The sequence below is a fragment of the Panthera pardus genome, unplaced genomic scaffold (assembly GCF_024362965.1).
Source record: "Panthera pardus isolate Hobbes unplaced genomic scaffold, ASM2436296v1 HiC_scaffold_2, whole genome shotgun sequence".
In the NCBI taxonomy this organism is placed as follows: Eukaryota; Metazoa; Chordata; class Mammalia; order Carnivora; family Felidae; genus Panthera; species Panthera pardus.
Window position 1 is genome coordinate 30,113,781 of NW_026526765.1, and position 18,318 is coordinate 30,132,098.

The following is an 18,318-nucleotide window of genomic DNA, read 5'->3' on the forward strand; positions in this document are numbered from 1 at the left end:
CAGGAAATGTCTGGGATGGCCCATCAGTGGATTTGCAATTATTTTTGTAGTAATTTAAATAATATTTTGTTTTTAAGATTCCATGACATTCTATTTAAATAGATTTCAGATATTCCTTTACAGTTTCAGATCATTATTAGAATAAATAAATTTTGGAATTGAAAGGGATCACAGAATTCTGTGTAAAAAATTCTATGAAATATGTGAAAGTCTTTGGCTGATTCTGAGAATTACCAATAAGCTTTAGAAAGGATTTTGTTGTATGTAGAGATGGTAAAACAAGATTTTTTGATAAGTGTTAAAATGAAAATCTACACTAATATTATAATACTATTTGGTTATATTTGTTTTAATAAAAGATTCTGATAAAATTATTAATTCAATAAGTATATATTAAGTATCTACTATATGGTAGGCACTATTGTAGGCACTGGGCATAGCAGATCATAAAAAAATTCCTGCCCTGGGGAATTTATATTGTAGCTCTTTTAAAAATTATAAAAATAATATTCTTTCAAACAAAATTGCCCATCAGACATTTACATTTTGAAAGGGATCCTAGGAAACATAGTTGTCTTTTTTAGGCAGATGAGTTAAATTTAGTTGTCTTGGAATAAGGTAAAAAGTAATGATAGGGAAAAAAGAATCCATGTTGATAATGCTAGAAATATCTTTGGCATTTTCTGTTTGTCAGATCTTTTTATTTCTGTTTTCATCTCCATTGTAAACCCCATAAAGCTTCATAACAGCACAGAGATTTTAGAAATCCTTTGAATTGTAAACTGAGTTTTAACCAAGCAATAAATTTTTTAGTAACTGGCTTTCATCGTCTCTGGGTGCTGTTGGATTAAACAGAAGTTCTCAGACGTAAGGTTTTTTTTGTGTAGCTTTAACAGTGGTGTGTTTAGTGTAATGCATACTAAACATATGCATATATGTGTGCCTTTCTCTTAGAACCCATATATTTTAATAAAGTTGAGGATAGTTTAAAAAAATTTTTTTTAATGCTGTTTTATTTTTTGAGAAAGAGGGACAGAGTGCAAGCAGGGGAGGGGCAGAGAGAGAAGGAGACACAGAATCTGAAGCAGGCTCCAGGCTCTGAGCTGTCAGCACAGAGCCCGACACAGGGCTCGAACACACGGACTGTGAGATCATACCCTGAGCCAAGGTCAGATGCTTAACCGACTGAGCCACCCAGGCGTCCCATGGATAGTTTTTAAAGATTGGCCTTGCATATCATGTGAAATAAATAATATCTTTTGTTTCCATTTTTGTAAAAAGCAAAGCTATTTAAATGTCAATTTATGACCCCCCCCCAAATCTTTTAAGGTATTTTGCTTAATTGTAGTCTTTGATTCTATTTTGTTACAATTAAAGAGTACATGAAGGTATTACAGCTTATGATACTACATCCCCTTTGTTATATTTATTCATATTTTTACATTAGCATGTAAATATATCTCACCTAAAGACAAATCAAATTGAGAAGAAAAAACTTGCTAGCAGGAAACACAACTTGATTTAAGAACAGAATTTTAGGGGTGCCTGGGTGGCTCAGTTGGTTGAGCGTCCATCTTCAACTCAGGTCATGATCTCGTGGTTCATGAGTTCAAGCCCCACGTCAGGCTCTGTGCTGACAGCTTGGAGCCTGGAACCTACTTCAGATTCTGTGTCTCCCTTTCTCTGCCCCTCCCCTGCTCATGCTGTCTCTGTCTCAAAAATGAATAAACACTAAAAAATTAAAAAAAAAAAGAAAGAAAGAAAAGAACAGAATTTTACTGGGACACCTGAGTGTCTCAGTCAGTTGAGTGTCAGATTTCAACTCAGATCATGATCTCACGGTTCATGAGTTCAAGCCCCACATCAGGCTCTCTGCTGTCAGTACTATCAGTGCAGAGCCCTGGTTGGATCTTGTGTTTCCCTCTCTGCCCCTCCCCTGCTTGCACTCTTGCCAAAATAAGTAAATATTTTAAAAACCACAGAATTTTACAAAATTCCTTAATTATTAAGCAATAATAAATTACCCACAGGGAAACACTAAAGCTGAGGTAAAAAAACCTACTAGCAATAGTTTTTCCATGCAGTAGCCAGAGAATTACATGGTAAATAGTGGTTAATACATGTGTGTGTTTTGGGACAATTAAGTAAAGCTATCACAATTGCCCTATTTATTCATTGAATTCTCATTAGACTAACTGGAATTTTAGCAAATTAAATGAAATATTTCTTCTTTTAGAAGTATCTGTTAGTGAGCAATTCCTGTGTTCTCAAGACCTACCTCTAGAATTATGTTGGCCGGTATGGTAGCCACTAGCCACATTTGACTATTTTAATTTAAATAAGGTAAAATTTACAATTAAAATTTCAGTTCCTTAGTCACATAGCACTTCTCAAATGCCAGGTAGCCATGTGTGTCTAGTCATGTGCTGCTCATTGAACAGCGCAGATAAAGAACATCCCCATCAGTACAGAAAGTTCTGTTGGACAGTGGTGCTCAGGAAGAGTGTTTGTTTGCCCAGCATCCCTTTCAGTCATGTGATAACGGCCTGCCAGTTTGGGAAGAAGGGCTTTTCAGAGGAGCTTCTACAGGTCTGCACTGCCTCCGTGGTCCCTCAGCCCCCACTCATCGGCATGTATCTGAGCAGCGGCAAGAAGGCCAGCACATGGTTGGAGTAAGGTGAGGGAGGTGCAGAATAGTGCATGGTGACATTGAACAGTTAACAGCACGCTCCCTGACTTGGTTTCAGCGTCTGCAGAAGCCCTCTCAGCCTTCAACATGCTTCTCCTACATGTTCGTGTGGCTTTCCCTCTTCACGTCTTTTAGTCCTTTGCTCACATTTTCTCGTCTCAGCAAGGCCTTCCTTGACTCCACCCTACGTAAAATTGCAGCCTTTTTCCCACCAGTGGTGTTCTCTATCCCTCTTATTTTCTTCCATCATGCTGATCACCATCTGACACACTCTACTGTATCTTTTACATGCTTGTTTGTTGGCTGTTTGCCTCCAGTAGGATATTGGCTCCACGAAGGAAAGGATTATTGTCTACTTTGCTCCCTGCTGTATTCCCAGAGCAAAGAACAATACCTAGTATACAGTAGATCTTCAATTATGATTTGTTGAATGAATGGGTGAATGAATGTATTCTGGAAAGGTAAGAAATAAGGTTTTCAATTTATTTCTAAGAAGACATTTAAAAATAGCACATAAAGAAGCTATTCTATTTATATGAAGCTACAATGAGAGATAGAGAAAGGATACGGGAGAAATATATTGAGGTAAATTTTGGTATATCTTTAATGATGTATAAATATATAGTCTGTATTAACATAGGTGGCTTTTTAAAAAACTGCATGGCTGGGGCACCTGGGTGGCTCAGTAGGTTAAGCGTCCGACTTTGGCTCAGGTAATGATCTCGCGGTCCGTGAGTTTGAGCCCCACGTCAGGCTCTGTGCTGACAGCTCAGAGTCTGGAGCCTGTTTCGGATTCTGTGTCTCCCTCTCTCTGCCCCTCCCCCTTTCATGCTCTCTCTCTGTCTCAAAAATAAATAAACGTTAAAAAAAAAATTTAAAAACTGCATGGCTTTCAAGTACAATTTCTTTTCTTTTTAATTAAAAAATTACTTTTCAAGTTTAATTTCTGACTTTTAAAATATTCCAGCATTGTATGGTCTCATGAATATTTAATGACTTCTTCTGTTCATACAAAAACACATACCAAATTCTTTGGACATATTTTTCTCAAAGCAGTATTGCTATTCTTTAATATCTATTAAGAATCTACAATATACTAGACTCTTTACTAAAAGAACATGCTGTATTTACTTAATTGCAATCACTATTTATAAACTAAGCCTTTGGCAGAAAAATGGGGACCATGATATTTATTTATTTTTGCCTTCTGTAGACACAGGTGATGGGAAGGAATAGTATTTGAAGTTGTTTTGTTTGCCAGTAGGGTACTGTCAGCAGCAGCCTGACCTACTCTCCACCTTATTGCCTCTTACTTCTCCTTTGGCCTGCAACCCCTGCCCAGATTCTAGGGCTGTGCCTTTTGGGAAAATGGCCATGTACTACAACCCCTTACCAGGAAAGCCTCAAGCCTAAGAGATATTACAGAGACATTTCTCCAGCTCTGTGGCTGATTGGTGCCCACACTCCCAGCCATCCTACTGAATGGTTGGTGTGGATCAGAGAAGGCTAAGGCAAGAACTAGTAATGACATTGGGAGAGAAGTTTCTGGACAACTGAAGCTCCCAGTGCGGAAAAGAACAGGTATAAAAGAGAATACAGGAAGCCAAATCACTAGTAGTGGCTTAACTCCAGTGCACTACACACCTTTAAATCTCCAATCACCATCAGATAACCCATGTTAAGCTCAGGTTGATGTATATCCTGTTTCATCTTTCCCTTTATTTGTGTGTATAAACATTCATTAAAAGATTTTGTTTTTATATATATAGAGAATTTGCAATTTGCTTATTTTACTTGTAAGCATTGCATGGGCAACCTTGTAAGTGAATAGATGTAGCTCTAATTTGCTTTTTGCAAATTCAAACCTTGTTAGCAAATAGAGATAGCTCTAATTTCTTTATTTAAATGGGATCATAATTTTACACACATGAAACACATACTTTTCAAAAAAATTTATTATTTTTTTATTAATAACTTCTTTGCTCTCATTTTTCTATCTCTACCCCATAAGGCTCTTAAATTATCTGTCATGTATCCTTTTGTGCTTTTCTCCATATCTCTGTATCTCTAGCTAGCTAGCTGTTTAGATCGAGAACATTCACCTGGTATTTTGGAGTACCTCATTGAGAATGAGACAAAAGAAATTTAAACCTATAAGTAGTTTGTAAAGAAGAGAATAATCTTTAAGATAATTTATAACTAGATGCTTCCTTGTATAGTGGCCAGAATAGGCAAGAGTTAGGGAAAGCTAAGAGGGTCAGGGTAGGTACTCCTAGTCAGGACCTCTGGGAGGTGTGGAATTTAGGAAACCACTATGATCTGTTGGGATTGCAGAGTAATGATGCTGTTATTTTACTAAACAGCCTAACAAGGGCTCTTCTTTGTCAAAGCAGTCACATTGAAAGTCTCTTTTGAGATCGTTATTTCTCAAAACGTTTTGAATCTTTTCAAGCTAATTTCAGGTAATGATAAGTACCACAAGGAAAATAAAGCGGAATAAGCAGAGTGTTTTGTGGGAGGGCTGGCACTTGAGTCCCTGGGTACCTCGAAGTTGCTTGAAGTCTCACAGAAGTCATTCCTCACTATTGGATCCTATATGCTGTGCCTTATAATTTATAGGTAATTTCTGAGATTTAAAAATTTGCTTTTCATAGTATTTTCTATTTAATTTCCATAATGCGGCTTTGATCCTTCTTCTCTCACATCTCATGTAACCTAGTTCAGGCCAAAATCTCATACTATTTGTTAACTACATTCTGTAGTAATTTTTTTAAGGAGGGTTTTTTTATCTCCCTGTTTTTCGTACATTCTTATGAAGCTGTCATAACCACTGAAAAGAAAAGCACTAGTTCCTCTCAGTTTCAGAATTACCTCTAAGTATGTATACTAAGAGAATCTATTGGTGTGAAGGAAGAATTTTATGAAGAAGAGGTTTTTTTTGTTTATTTATTTATTTTGAGACAGACAGTGTGAGGAAGGGAGGGGCAGAGAGAGGGAGAGAGAGAGAATCCCAAGCAGGCTCTGTGCTGCCAGCACAGAGCCCAATGCAGGGCTCGAACCCGTGAAACAGCAAGATCATGACCTGAGCTGAAAACAAGAGTTGGAGGCCTAACCGACTGAGTCCTCCAGATGCTTATGAAGGGGAGTTCTTAATGTTTACCTCATCTTTCTCATTTATACCATTAGAACAACTCAGACTTCCATAAATAGAGTTGATATTGCAGATTTTGGAGATTTTAAAAAGAATAATGCTTTGAAATATTTTTAGTGTATAGTATTTTGTCCTTATTTCCAATCTTGTTTTATGACACAATTGTCATTTCTTGTGTGATTTTAGTGTCACATAACTGCTTTGGAAAAACATTTCATTACATAGTTACTTATCATTTATTATCACTTACAAATGTAACTCATTTCATTCAAAGATTTCCCTTTGAGACTCTTCCAGCCAAAACAGTTGTTTTTAGTCTTCTTTTTTAATTTTTGTGATATACCACTTTAGCTATCAACCTTGGGGATAATGTTTGGAGAGCTTTTTGAGATTTGGATTTCTCTGTACTCTTTGAGTGTCATTTATCTTTTTCATAGTGATGCCATCAGAACTTTCATGAGTTAAACATGACTTCCAGTGGCCAACACTGTGCTTGTAGTCCAGGTTCATGCCTTCCTCCAGGTGTCTTCTCCCTTCTTTCCACAAAGACTGGTCATTTAACAGTGATTCACAGCTTTTAGCGAATATCAGTTCAAGTTAAAGCGGCAAAACATTGACTATATGGGGGAGCAAAGTACATTATAGAGGGAAAAGCAGTATTTTTAAACAATTTTTAAAAAGCAAATTATTTAGAAAAAGTTTCTAATATCTTACTTTGAGAAAAAATGCTGTATCTCTGAAAAAAAAACAAAAAACGTAAAGAGCATTGTTAAAAATTCAAATACAGAGTTTTATGTCTTCATTAGGTCTAATACCGGGAGTCTAAAATGATGTGGACAACTGAATGTCTGCTGCATACTTCTGTAGCTCATTTTGTAAATGACACCTGAGACATGAATTACATTATATATTACTTGGGTTTTTCTCTCTATCAGTCCCGAATTTCCTAAGGATTCTGTACCTCGTTTTTCTTATTCATGAAATGAAAGCATGATCCGTATCTTGTCAGACTATTTTGAGAATTATATTAGGTAATATATATAAAGTACCCAGAATAGGACTTGGACATAACAGGTTCTTAATAACTATTGGTCTTCTTCTTCCTTTTTCTCTTTAGCTCCTAGTCAACTGTTTTTGTAGAATGGTAAAGTTAGATCTCAGGATGCTATTGAACTCTGACTGTCAAGGTGTCACGATTTTAACGAATTCCGTGGTGACTGAAGGTATGGCTTAAAAAGATGAGAATGTAGATCTCTAGATCCCTAGAGATCCCTGTTACAGCCAGTCATTCAACGTATGAAAATACAGTCACCATCAATTATAAGAATGTTATATACCCACTGGTAAGCGTGCCTGAGTAGATACATGAAGTATGATTACCTTTTTAAATAAACACTAGAGAGAAAACATGTGACATACAGATTGTCCTGTAGTGTTTGAAACATACATATTTCTCAAAGTTTACTTTTCAAAAGACTCAAAGCACAAATAACCATCAAAACTGTGCAAAATTACTTGCAGGCCCTGAAGTTAAGTTCTAATTTGTCAATTATTTTAATGAAAGCTGAAAGGTTTTACTTACAGTGCTTTTGGAAAATGTCATATACTGTTGGAAGCAACATTTTTCAAATGAGAAAATAACTGGCTTTTGAAAAAAGTTAAAAGATTTTCTTTTAAAAGAAATGATTATTGTCCTTGTTTTTTGAGGTCAGGAATAACAGAGCAATTGAATTTAAGACTTTCAGTTAACCAGGATAAATTAAATACATTCAGCTCTGCTCCCTCTTGAAACCCCACTAAAATGACAGAAAAGGCATTTGTAAAAGCATAAACCCTCATGGACCAAAAGAATTAGGGGGGAGATGACAGCAGAAAAGAGAACTCAAGACACTTTTGGAAGCTGGAAACAGATTCATGAATGGTAACTGACTTAGCCAACAAGAGAAAGCTGAAACCTTAGCCGTGGTGGGAGAAGCCTATAAAAGACAAACTGATTTAACCTGTGGTTCCCTTCTCTCTCGTGTGCAACCAGATCACTGTTCTTCCCTTTCTTCCCCTCACCCCGACAGAATGCTAAAGAATTACTTTTGGAGGGGGGTGGTTGTTAGACTACTATTCCAGGTAAAGCTGAGATAAGGGGAATATCTTCATATAGAGCTATGTTTCTCCTCCCTCCCCCCATGCTTACTTTAATAGCAATTACTGAGTACTTCCTGTGGGGTAGATGGTATTTTAAACCCTCTACATGTAATATTCCATTTAATCCTTATAGCATTCCTGTGATATAAGTACTGTTACTATCATCACTTTGCAGATTCGAGGAAACAAGACACAAAGAGATTAAGTTGCCTACCAAGATTACAGTTAGTAAGTGGCAGAACTGAGATTTCATCCCAGGCAGTTGATTCAAGAACCTGTACCAGTGGTAGGGATTTGATAAGTATTTGCTGAATTAAATTTCAAGGGTTTAATTTACTTATACCCTGGATATGTAAATTTTATTCTAAACATCCTTGCTTTCACACTCTAATTTTGAAATGTACATCTTGCGCAGTATCCTGAAAAAGGCAAAACTGATACCCTGCCTTGATGAATAGACATTAACATACAGAAGGAAGAAAATGTATTTGTTTTGTTTTTGTTTTTTGTTTTTAAAATTTTAATTCAAGTTAGTTAACACACAGTGTAGTGTTGGTTTAAGGAGTAGAATTTAGTGATTTATCACTTACATATAATACCCAGTATTTATCCCAACAAGTGCCCTCATTAATGCCCGTCACCCATTTAGCCCATCCTCTCTCCCACCTCCTTTCCAGCAACCCTCAGTCTTTTCTCTGTATTGAATAGTCTCTTATGGTTTGCCTCCCTCTCTGATTTTATCTTATTTTTCCTTCCCTTCCCCTATGTTCATCTGTTTTGTTTCTTAAATTCCACATATAAGTGAAATCATATGGTATTTGTCTTTCTCTAACTGACTTATTTTGCTTAGCATAATATACTCTAGTTCTATCCATGTTGTTGCAAATGGCAAGATTTCATTCTTTTAAAAAATTTTTTTAAATGTTTATTTATTTTTGAGAGCAAGAGCGAGAGAGAGAGAGAAAGCATGAGTTGGGGAGGGGCAGAGAGAGAGAGAGGGAGACACAGAATCCAAAGTAGGCTCCAGGCCCTGAGCTGTCAGCACATAGCCCAATATGGGGCACGAACTCATGAACTGTGAGATCATGATCTGAGCTAAAGTCAGAAACTTAACTGACTAAGCCACGCAGGCACCCCAAGATTTCATTCTTTTTGATTGCCAAGTGATATTCCATTGTATGTATGTGTGTACATCTTTGTCCATCAGAAAGAAGAAAATATAACTGATGAAAACAATGTATGAAAAAATTCTTAGGTTTAGATGATCATATACTGATCAAAGTTGCCCAGGGAAGCCGGAAGAAAAATTAAAGTTAAATTAACATAAGCATTTTTCTTATAAAGATTATAAATATTCTTAAGACATTTTAACTTAAACTAAGAGAATTAGAATTTAAACTAGAAGAATTAGAATTTTCTCCTAAACGTGGTAGGAGTAAAAACAAATATTAATATTTGTGGATATATATTGATCATTAGGACAGAAAAAAATGGAAATTGGTCAGGAACCAGAAACCTCTAGTTTAAAATATGTGAATAAGAGCTGCTGTTATGGGGTCAAATATATAAATATTATAACTAAGCAGTTAGTATAACCTTACATTTTCATTACTCTGAACAAATAGACCAGATGGGCTATACAGATTCAAGAGAATAATGTAGTTTTTGTCACTATCTGATGACTTGAATTTAATCAGAATAGTAAACTGAAAATAATTATGAAATATCTGTCAAAAAGTAAGGCATTTTTATCTGCATGGCAGGTAATCATGATTAGAGGCAGTTATTTTGTAACTCTTTTCAATTTCATTAGACGTCTATCTAACACACAGTTCATGATTTCCTCAGAAAACCTGGTACCAAGCTTTGCCCTATTTAATGGTTCCCAAAGAAAGTTAATTTGGCTGTTTTTTTCCTGATTATAAAAGTAATCTATAGTTATTTGTAAAAATACCCACAATGGAAACTCATATGAAGAAAATGAGTTACCTGTAACCACTCCACGCAGAGATGAACATTTCTAGATTCTTTTCTGCACTCACATGGAAGGTGTGTGTGCCTTGCATGTGTTTGTTATGGCGAATTGGGTTTTTTAGTAGTCCTAATAATTAGCACCCTTCTTCCCTACATGAGTTTTACACAAATTAAGAAATAAGACTGATCACCAGAGCATGACAGGTGAAGGCCCAGAATCCACCTTTGTTATAGAGGATGGAGGAGGATAACAGCCTGGAGTGTCTGCTGACTAACTCCTAGAATTGGACAGAATTGCCCACCCAGTCTCATCCACACTGAAGTGAGCCAGGCTAGCCCCAGGACGACTCTGGGCATGGAAAAGCAGAGGAGAATTACTCCTTAAGGTCAGCTTGGACCCAAGAAGGAAAAGCAAAGAGCCAAGCCAAGCATTGTCAATTAATTTTTCCCACGATCACAGGTCAGATTAATGCACAAGCTTCCTTTCTAGGGAAGAGTGAATAAGAGTCGGGGGGAGGTTTGGGGTGGGAGGCTGTCAAGTTAAAAGGGCCTTGCAAGCTATGTAAAGGTGCTTGAATACTCCTCTCGGTAACTATCCAGTAGATGGATTTTGGGAATGACATGATCCACGTTGTATTTTTAAAAGAATCACTCTGGCTACTTTCTAAAAATTCAAGCATAATTCATATACAGTGTTACACTAGTTTCAGCGTAACAGCAGTCCTATACATTACTCAGTGCTCACCACGACAGGTATAGTTACCATCTGTCACCAAACAGTGTTATTGACTATATTCCCTATGCTGTACTTTTCATCTCCGTGACTTATTTATTTTATAACTGGAAATTTGTACCTGTTAATATCCTTTATACCCTTCTGTTTGACCCATCCCTCCTCCACCCTCTCCCCTCTGGCATCACTCAGGCCATTTTGCATGGAGAATAACCATAAGGGGAGAAAGGTAGAAGTGAGGGGACTGTTTGAGGCTGGATGTTGCAGAGGTCCAGATAATTTCCTGGACCACGGTGGTAGTGGTAGGTAGAGGTAATGTTTGGATTTTGGAGATTTTTTTGAAGCTAGATTGACAAATGGGTAAAATTTAATGTAAAGGTAATTTTTTTTCACAATATTTTAAATTATGCCTTTTTAAAGAGTTGTGTACTATGTTAGAAAGAAAACCACAGGCCCAAAACAGTGTCACTTAGGTTAAGGCTCCAAGTCAGTAAACCCAGACTTAATACCTAACCCAATTCTAGTTTCAGGCCCCCGAGAATGTAACCTTAAACCAGTCAACAAGGAAATTTTCTCGTCAGCTCCAGGAAGACTACTGATAGACCCCTCTTGTTACCCTTAGGAGGGCAACCTTGCCTAAAACAGTGGATTGTTTGCTAATAATTTTTTTTCTGTTCCCTCTCTACCTTTACAAACCTTTTCCGTAGCCCTTTCGAGCTCCCCTCTACTTGCTTGATGGGATGCTGCCCAATTCGTGCATTGATTAATAAAGCCAATTAGAGCTTTAAAGTTTGCTTGGTTGAATTTTTGTTATTTAACAACTGGTATAATAATAGAGAATTTAATTTGAGAAACGACTCAATAAAACACATTTGGTCGTTCATTTTCATGGTTTCTGAGTTTCTAATGGTAAGTAGGCTGCTTGGGGTTGAGAATTTGGATTACATGAAAATCTGTTTTGATTTTGTATTATTTTAGCTAATTTTGAAGAGTTTGTTTTACCTTTGTTATTGTTGTATATCGGTTGGCAATTTGGAGTAAATTCTCCCTAATTCTTAAAAAAAAAAAAAAAAAAGGAATTTTTTGCATCTTTTATAGCAAGGGTAAAGTCCTTTGCAGTTGTCCAGGTAGGCTATTATGTCATTTAAAATGGTGGCTCTCTGCAGGAGGACTAGAGTCTCTAGAAAGCCTATATAAGGGATGCCTCCTCTGTGAGAGAGATTTCCCGAGCTGTGTTTCTCAGCTTCAGGACAGCTTTGATTTATTTTGTAAGCTGAAGAGGCCAAACATTACTGTTTTAATCATTATAAACAAAATAGTAAATGCTAAATGTTCACTCAATAGAGCCACTAGTAGGGGTTTTATATACAGAAAGTAATGTCTGAGCCAAAAATGTGAAAGAGTTCTCTGGGCTGTGTGCATTCTCTTTTAACCTACTCTTTGATTCATTGCAACTGGAGAAGGGATGCAGCCAGCAATGATTTGAGCTCTGAAACTCTTGCTGCTACAGCAAACCTCTCTGTTCTGTGCGGTTTTTTGTTTTGTTTTGTTTTGTTTGTTTTTTAATTTCCTTCTTCTACTAATTATACAAGCCTTAATAACTTGCCACATTTCATAAAACTCAGAAACTTATTTTTATATATGATACTCAAATTACAGAGCATTTCAAAATTCTGTTAAACCTCAACAATTCAGAATATTTAAAGTATAAGTTTTGTTTCTTATCAGAGTTTTTGTGTCTTTTATTAGCTGTCTTCTACAAAATAATGCAAGGATCAAATATGAATTCAGAAGTATTTTTAAAGTTATTGCCCCAATTTATTTATAGTTAGTTATATAAAGAATGATTCTCTGAAATCTTGCCATTTGCAACTATGTGGATGTAACTAGAGGGTATTATGCTAAGTGAAATTAGTCAGTCAGACAAAGGCAAATATCATATGACTTCACTCATATGAGGACTTTAAGATATAAAACAGATGAACATAGGGAAAGGGAAGCAAAAGTAATATAAAAACAGGGAGGAGGACAAAACATAAGAGACTCTTTTTTTTTTCAATATATGAAGTTTATTGTCAAATTGGTTTCCATACAACACCCAGTGCTCATCCCAAAAGGTGCCCTCCTCAATACCCATCACCCACCCTCCCCTCCCTCCCACCCCCCATCAACCCTCAGTTTGTTCTCCGTTTTTAAGAGTCTCATAAGAGACTCTTAAATATGGAGAACAAACAGAGGGTTACGGGAGGGGTTGTGGGAGGGGGGATGGGCTAAATGGGTAAGGGGCACTAAGGAATCTACTCCTGAAATCATTGTTGCACTATATGCTAACTAACTTGGATGTAAAGTAAAAAATAAATTAATTAAAAATAAAAATTAAAAAAAAAGAATGATTCTCACAGCTGTCTGATAAAGAACTTTACTTTTTGCTGTAAAAGTTTTACTCTGGGTGGAAGCCATTGATGCTCATGGGGTAGGTGGTTACGGAAACAATTGCTGTGTACATCATGTAATAACCCTGTTTTATTCCAAAATCCAGTTCTTATGCTGTCTGAATCTGATCATGTAACACAGAAGCGACTTACATGTCTTATACAACTTTTTTTTTTGCCCACAGTAAATTACATTTTCGTTGTGACTGGCTATTCATATATCTTTGCACAGATTGATACACACCCATATGTATGTACACACACCCGTACAACTGAAATAGAAGTTTGTCATAACAGTTCCTTATCCTGCAATGTACAGTGCACTCCAGCATCTTTCATTTCACTTATTTCATTTTTTAAAAGTACTGTGGTTATAATCTGTTAAATTGATTTTATAAACCACTAATGAGTTAGAATGCAGAGTTTGCAAAAACACTTTTAAAGCATGTCCCAAATACAACTTGATCTTTACAACGACCTTGTGAGGTAGGCAAGGCTCATATCAAGCCTTTCAAAACATAGTTAAAACCTGCATTTAAAAAACAGAAACTCTGACTGATGAAGAAGAAATGGTTTGGGGCACTGAGTAACCAGAGGGCATCATGAACACAGAAATCACTTGAATGGGGAGGGAGAGGGGAAGGGAAGCTGCCGAGATTTAGAACAAGAGGAGGATGGATGCGATCAATGCTTTCCCTGCCTTAGGAGTTTTGCCTAAACCCTCGAAGACATCTGGGATGCCACCAGAAATCACCAGAGGTTAGAATGTACTAGGTTGCCGGTGTCTTAAAAAGCTACCAATTGGGGCGCCTGGGTGGCGCAGTCGGTTAAGCGTCCGACTTCAGCCAGGTCACGATCTCGCGGTCCGTGAGTTCGAGCCCCGCGTCAGGCTCTGGGCTGATGGCTCGGAGCCTGGAGCCTGTTTCCGATTCTGTGTCTCCCTCTCTCTCTGCCCCTCCCCCGTTCATGCTCTGTCTCTCTCTGTCCCAAAAATAAATAAAAAACATTAAAAAAAAAAAAAAAAAAAAAAAAAAGCTACCAAAATTAGTTTGTCCAGGGCTCTACCTTTGAGATTCCTATAGTTTACCCCCAGAAATCCCATCTGTACTAATCTACTCCAGTTTCACTAAGTCTTTTTCCCAAACTTTGTTTGCAGACTGCTCTCATAATTTTTTCCATCTAGCTACACCATCTTGTTGTTTACTTAATTTTAAAACATTGATTTAGTAAAAAATTTAAAACATTGATTTATTTACTCAATTTATTTTTAAATTTATTTAAAAAAATTTTTTAATGTTTTTATTTATTTTTGAAGGAGAGAGAGCATGAGCGGGGGAGGAGCAGAGAGAAAGGGAAACAAAGAATTCGAAGCAGACTCCAGGCTCTGAGCTGTCAGCACAGAGCCCGATACAGGGCTCGAACCCACAAACTGTGAGATCATGACCTGAGCCGAAGCTGGACACTCAACCAACTGAGCCATCCAGGCGCCCCTTAAATTTTTTTTTTTTTTAATGTTTATTTATTTCTGAGACAGAGAGACAGAGCATGAGTAGGGGAGGGGCAGAGAGAGAGGGAGACACAGAATCTGAAGCAGGCTCCAGGCTCTGAGCTGTCAGCACAGAGCCCAACGTGGGGCTCAAACTCATGAACTGTGAGATCATGACCTAAGCCGAAATCAGTAGCTCTACCAACTGAGCCACCCAGGCGCCCCTATTTACTCAATTTATTTTTAAATTGAGGTAAAATGCACATAGCATCCACTTAACCATTTTATTTTTCATTTAAAAATGTATCACTTAGGGGCACATGGGTGACTCAGTCAGTTCTGCATCTGACTTCAGCTCAGATCATGATCTTGCAGTTTGAGGGTTTGAGCCCCGCATCGGGCTCTGTGCTGACAGCTCAGAGCCTGGAGCCTGCTTCAGATTCTGTGTCTCCTTCTCTCTCTGCCGCTCCCCTGCTTGTGCTGTCTCTCTCTCTCAAAAACAGATAAAAACATTTAAAAAGTACTTTTTTCATCATGCTATAAAAACACCCAGTGTTCATTAAGTAATCCCTCCCCATTCCCTGTTTCCTAAAGGAAATATTATAATACCACCATAAATAAAAAGCCAGTGTTGCTGTTAATAGAACATAGCAGTTATTAGAATTGCATTAAAAATAGAACAATCATAAATCCTAGCTAGATACAATTGTCAGCCAAGGCTCTATGTCTGAATTTTTTTCTGTATTAAAGAGATAATTAGTGTTATGGAGGTATAAAGACAAATTAGTGCTAAATCAAGACTTTTTGCTGGGAATTGAGGGAGAGTTTTTTTTTTTTTTTTAAGTTTATTTATTTTGAGAGAGAGAGAGAGGGCAAGTACAAGCAGGGAAGGGGCAGAGAAAGAGAGGGAAAGAGAGAATCCCAAGCAGGCTCCCCTCTGTTAGCACGGAGCCTGACACAGGGCTGCATCCTACAAACCCGTGAGATCATGACCTGAGTCGAAATTAAGAGTTGGACGCTTAACCGGCTGAGCCACCCGGGCGCCCCTGAAGGAGAATTTTAAAAACATAATTTTCTCACTATGAGATTCACTTCTATTTAATGCTATTCCCTTGAACCATGTAAAATTTGTCTCACTATAGCTGAATTTGTCCACCCCTTACTGCAGTTCTCTCATTCACTTTATTTTTAAAGGGATTCTTTATTACTCCCAGAATTTTCTGTAACTGTGAAACCCTGGAATTCAGAATATGTTCTACCAAGTATGGTGTTACAGTCTTCATCATTATCCTTGCTCATATAAAATCAAGTATATGGGGCGCCTGGGTGGCTCAGTCGGTTAAGCGGCTGACTTTGGCTCAGGTCATGATTTCGCGGTCCATGAATTCGAGCCCTGTGTCGGGCTTTGTGCTGACAGCTCAGAGCCTGGAGCCTGTTTCAGATTCTCTGTGTCTTCCTCTCTCTGACCCTCCCCTGTTCATGCTCTGTCTCTCTCTGTCTCAAAAATGTTAAAAAAATCAAATCAAATCAAATCAAGTATTTACCGAACGGTGAATTAGATGCTTTGGGAGTTAAAAAAATTTTTTTTTAAAAATTTAATGTTTATTTACTTTTGAAGGAGAGAGAGACAGAGTGTGAGTGGGGGAGGGGCAGAGAGAGGGGGAGACACAGAATCCGAAGCAGGCTCCAGGCCCTGAGCCGCCAGCACAGAGCCTGACGTGGGGCTCGAACCCACAAACCGCGAGATCATGACCTGAGCTGAAGTCGGACGCTCAACCGACTGAGCCACTCAGGCGCCCCAGCTTTGGGAGTTTTAAAGAAAAGAGACAGAAACGACACAGATACTACTCTGAAATGATATAAATCTTTGTTGTAAAAATCTATGCACAATTTACACTTAGAAAATAAAATTGATAATAGTAGACAAGTGGATTGAGCGTGTTCTAAAAGTTTACTCTTTCAATTGTTTGGAGCTTGTATACTTTTTCGTAAAAACAGTGTTACTCTTAGCTATTTTGGGGAATATTCTAGATTAACCCAAAAGAACTTATCTTTCTGTGCTCTTCTTTAAGCTCTCCACAGGTGGGTCTGGTAGGATAAAGTACTTTGTCTCCCAAACTTCAGTTTACTCATCTGACTAATAAACTTCGTCATCTGTTTACATGGATCCCTGAGATAACCTTTGTGAAAGTACAAAGCACAGTACCTGGTCCTGAGTTGAAGGTCAAGAAGCGTGTATTCTTTTGTTTAGTCACTCATATTCATAGTCTTGTTAACATGTTACAGGATTACATCAAGACTATTTGCCCAAAGAAATCAATTAGCTTTGTTCTGGTATGACCTATAGAATTTTACCAGAGAATTCACCTCCTTTTCACTGCTACCTACTTCAATACTAGTAATTGTGGTGATGGTAGTGATAGTAATAATAGTAATAACTATTATTGTTAGAATAGGAACTAACATTGTTCACCTACTGTGTAACCAGGAATTTTTATATCCTTTCAATCTATTTGCTTGTTACACAGCTTCTGAGGTTAATATTGGTGTCTCCATTTTAAGGAAGAGTTAACGGAGACTGAGTAATTTATCTAAGGTCTTTGACTCCAGGCAGTCTGGCTCCAGAGTCTATACTTCTGGCCACAATCTCTTGGGTCTCTGAGAATGGGAACCTCTTCATCTACACCAACTGAAGGGGCCTCTTTTCTCCTCTATATGTTGTTCAAAAGCCAGGAAATGCATGTTATCAAGGGTAAAATTGCCTGACTGAGGATCTGGTTCACATAAGAAAAGATCCGACTTCTGTCTGCCTAGAAAGGGCCAGCAGGGCTGGGTGAGTGGGAAGTGGATCCAGGAGAGAATGAAGGAGTAGGGGGGATGAAGGGAATTCCTGGGCCCTTCTATCACAGTTAATGGGGATCAAAATGGAATAGTTGAAAGAGGAAAAGAACTCAGTTTAGACTCTAGTAGTGAGGCAAGGAGTGACTACCAGAGTCTTTCCTCATAGCTGTATTTCCAAATGCTGTCATCTAAACTGACTGCATTAGAAGTACTTCTTTATATCTGTTTCCCTTAGTAAAGATAATGTGTGGAGTCCACATACATTAAAGGAAATAATTCACTCGGTACTATATTTATGCCTTCTGTATTTTATTACTGAGATAGTGAATTAAGATTATAGAAGTGGCATAAAATTAGAACATTTTGCTAAGTTTAAATGGCCATAACTTAGATGGAATTCTTTGTCATTGACTAGATCTAGTAGCCAGATGACATTTTGCCATTTTATTTTTAAACCTAGGAAGATTTGCCTATAAAGCATTTAGTAGCAGAGCAGACTTTCCAAATGCTATGAGTTAAAACATATGGAGATGCTAAAGATACTTGCATGGGGCTTGAATGTTTTCCCACACATAAAATGTGTATCTCAAGGAGGGACAAATATTTTAGACAATGAAATACTAGTTAGAAGTTACAGCAAAGTGCATGATAGTTATTATTTTTCATATAGATAAATTAAAAGTACTTTTTATAGATATGATAAGCCAAAATAAAAAAAAATTCTATATCGTGACCCTAAATCCACATTCTTAGAAAGTGACCCTCCTGTATAAACCTGAAACTGATATAGTTGTGTCTGTGTGAGTGTGTTTGAATTTGGTACTGATTGCTTGTTTGTATGGGGCTTTCCCATTGAAAAAGAAAGACTTGGAC

General features: G+C 37.4%; 1 protein-coding gene across 1 annotated transcript in view; it reads left to right on the forward strand.

Annotated features, from left to right (window-relative positions):
* Positions 1-18,318, forward strand: part of WDR70 (WD repeat domain 70) — a 298,881-nt gene that overhangs the window by 186,047 nt on the left and 94,516 nt on the right. The window lies entirely within an intron of this gene.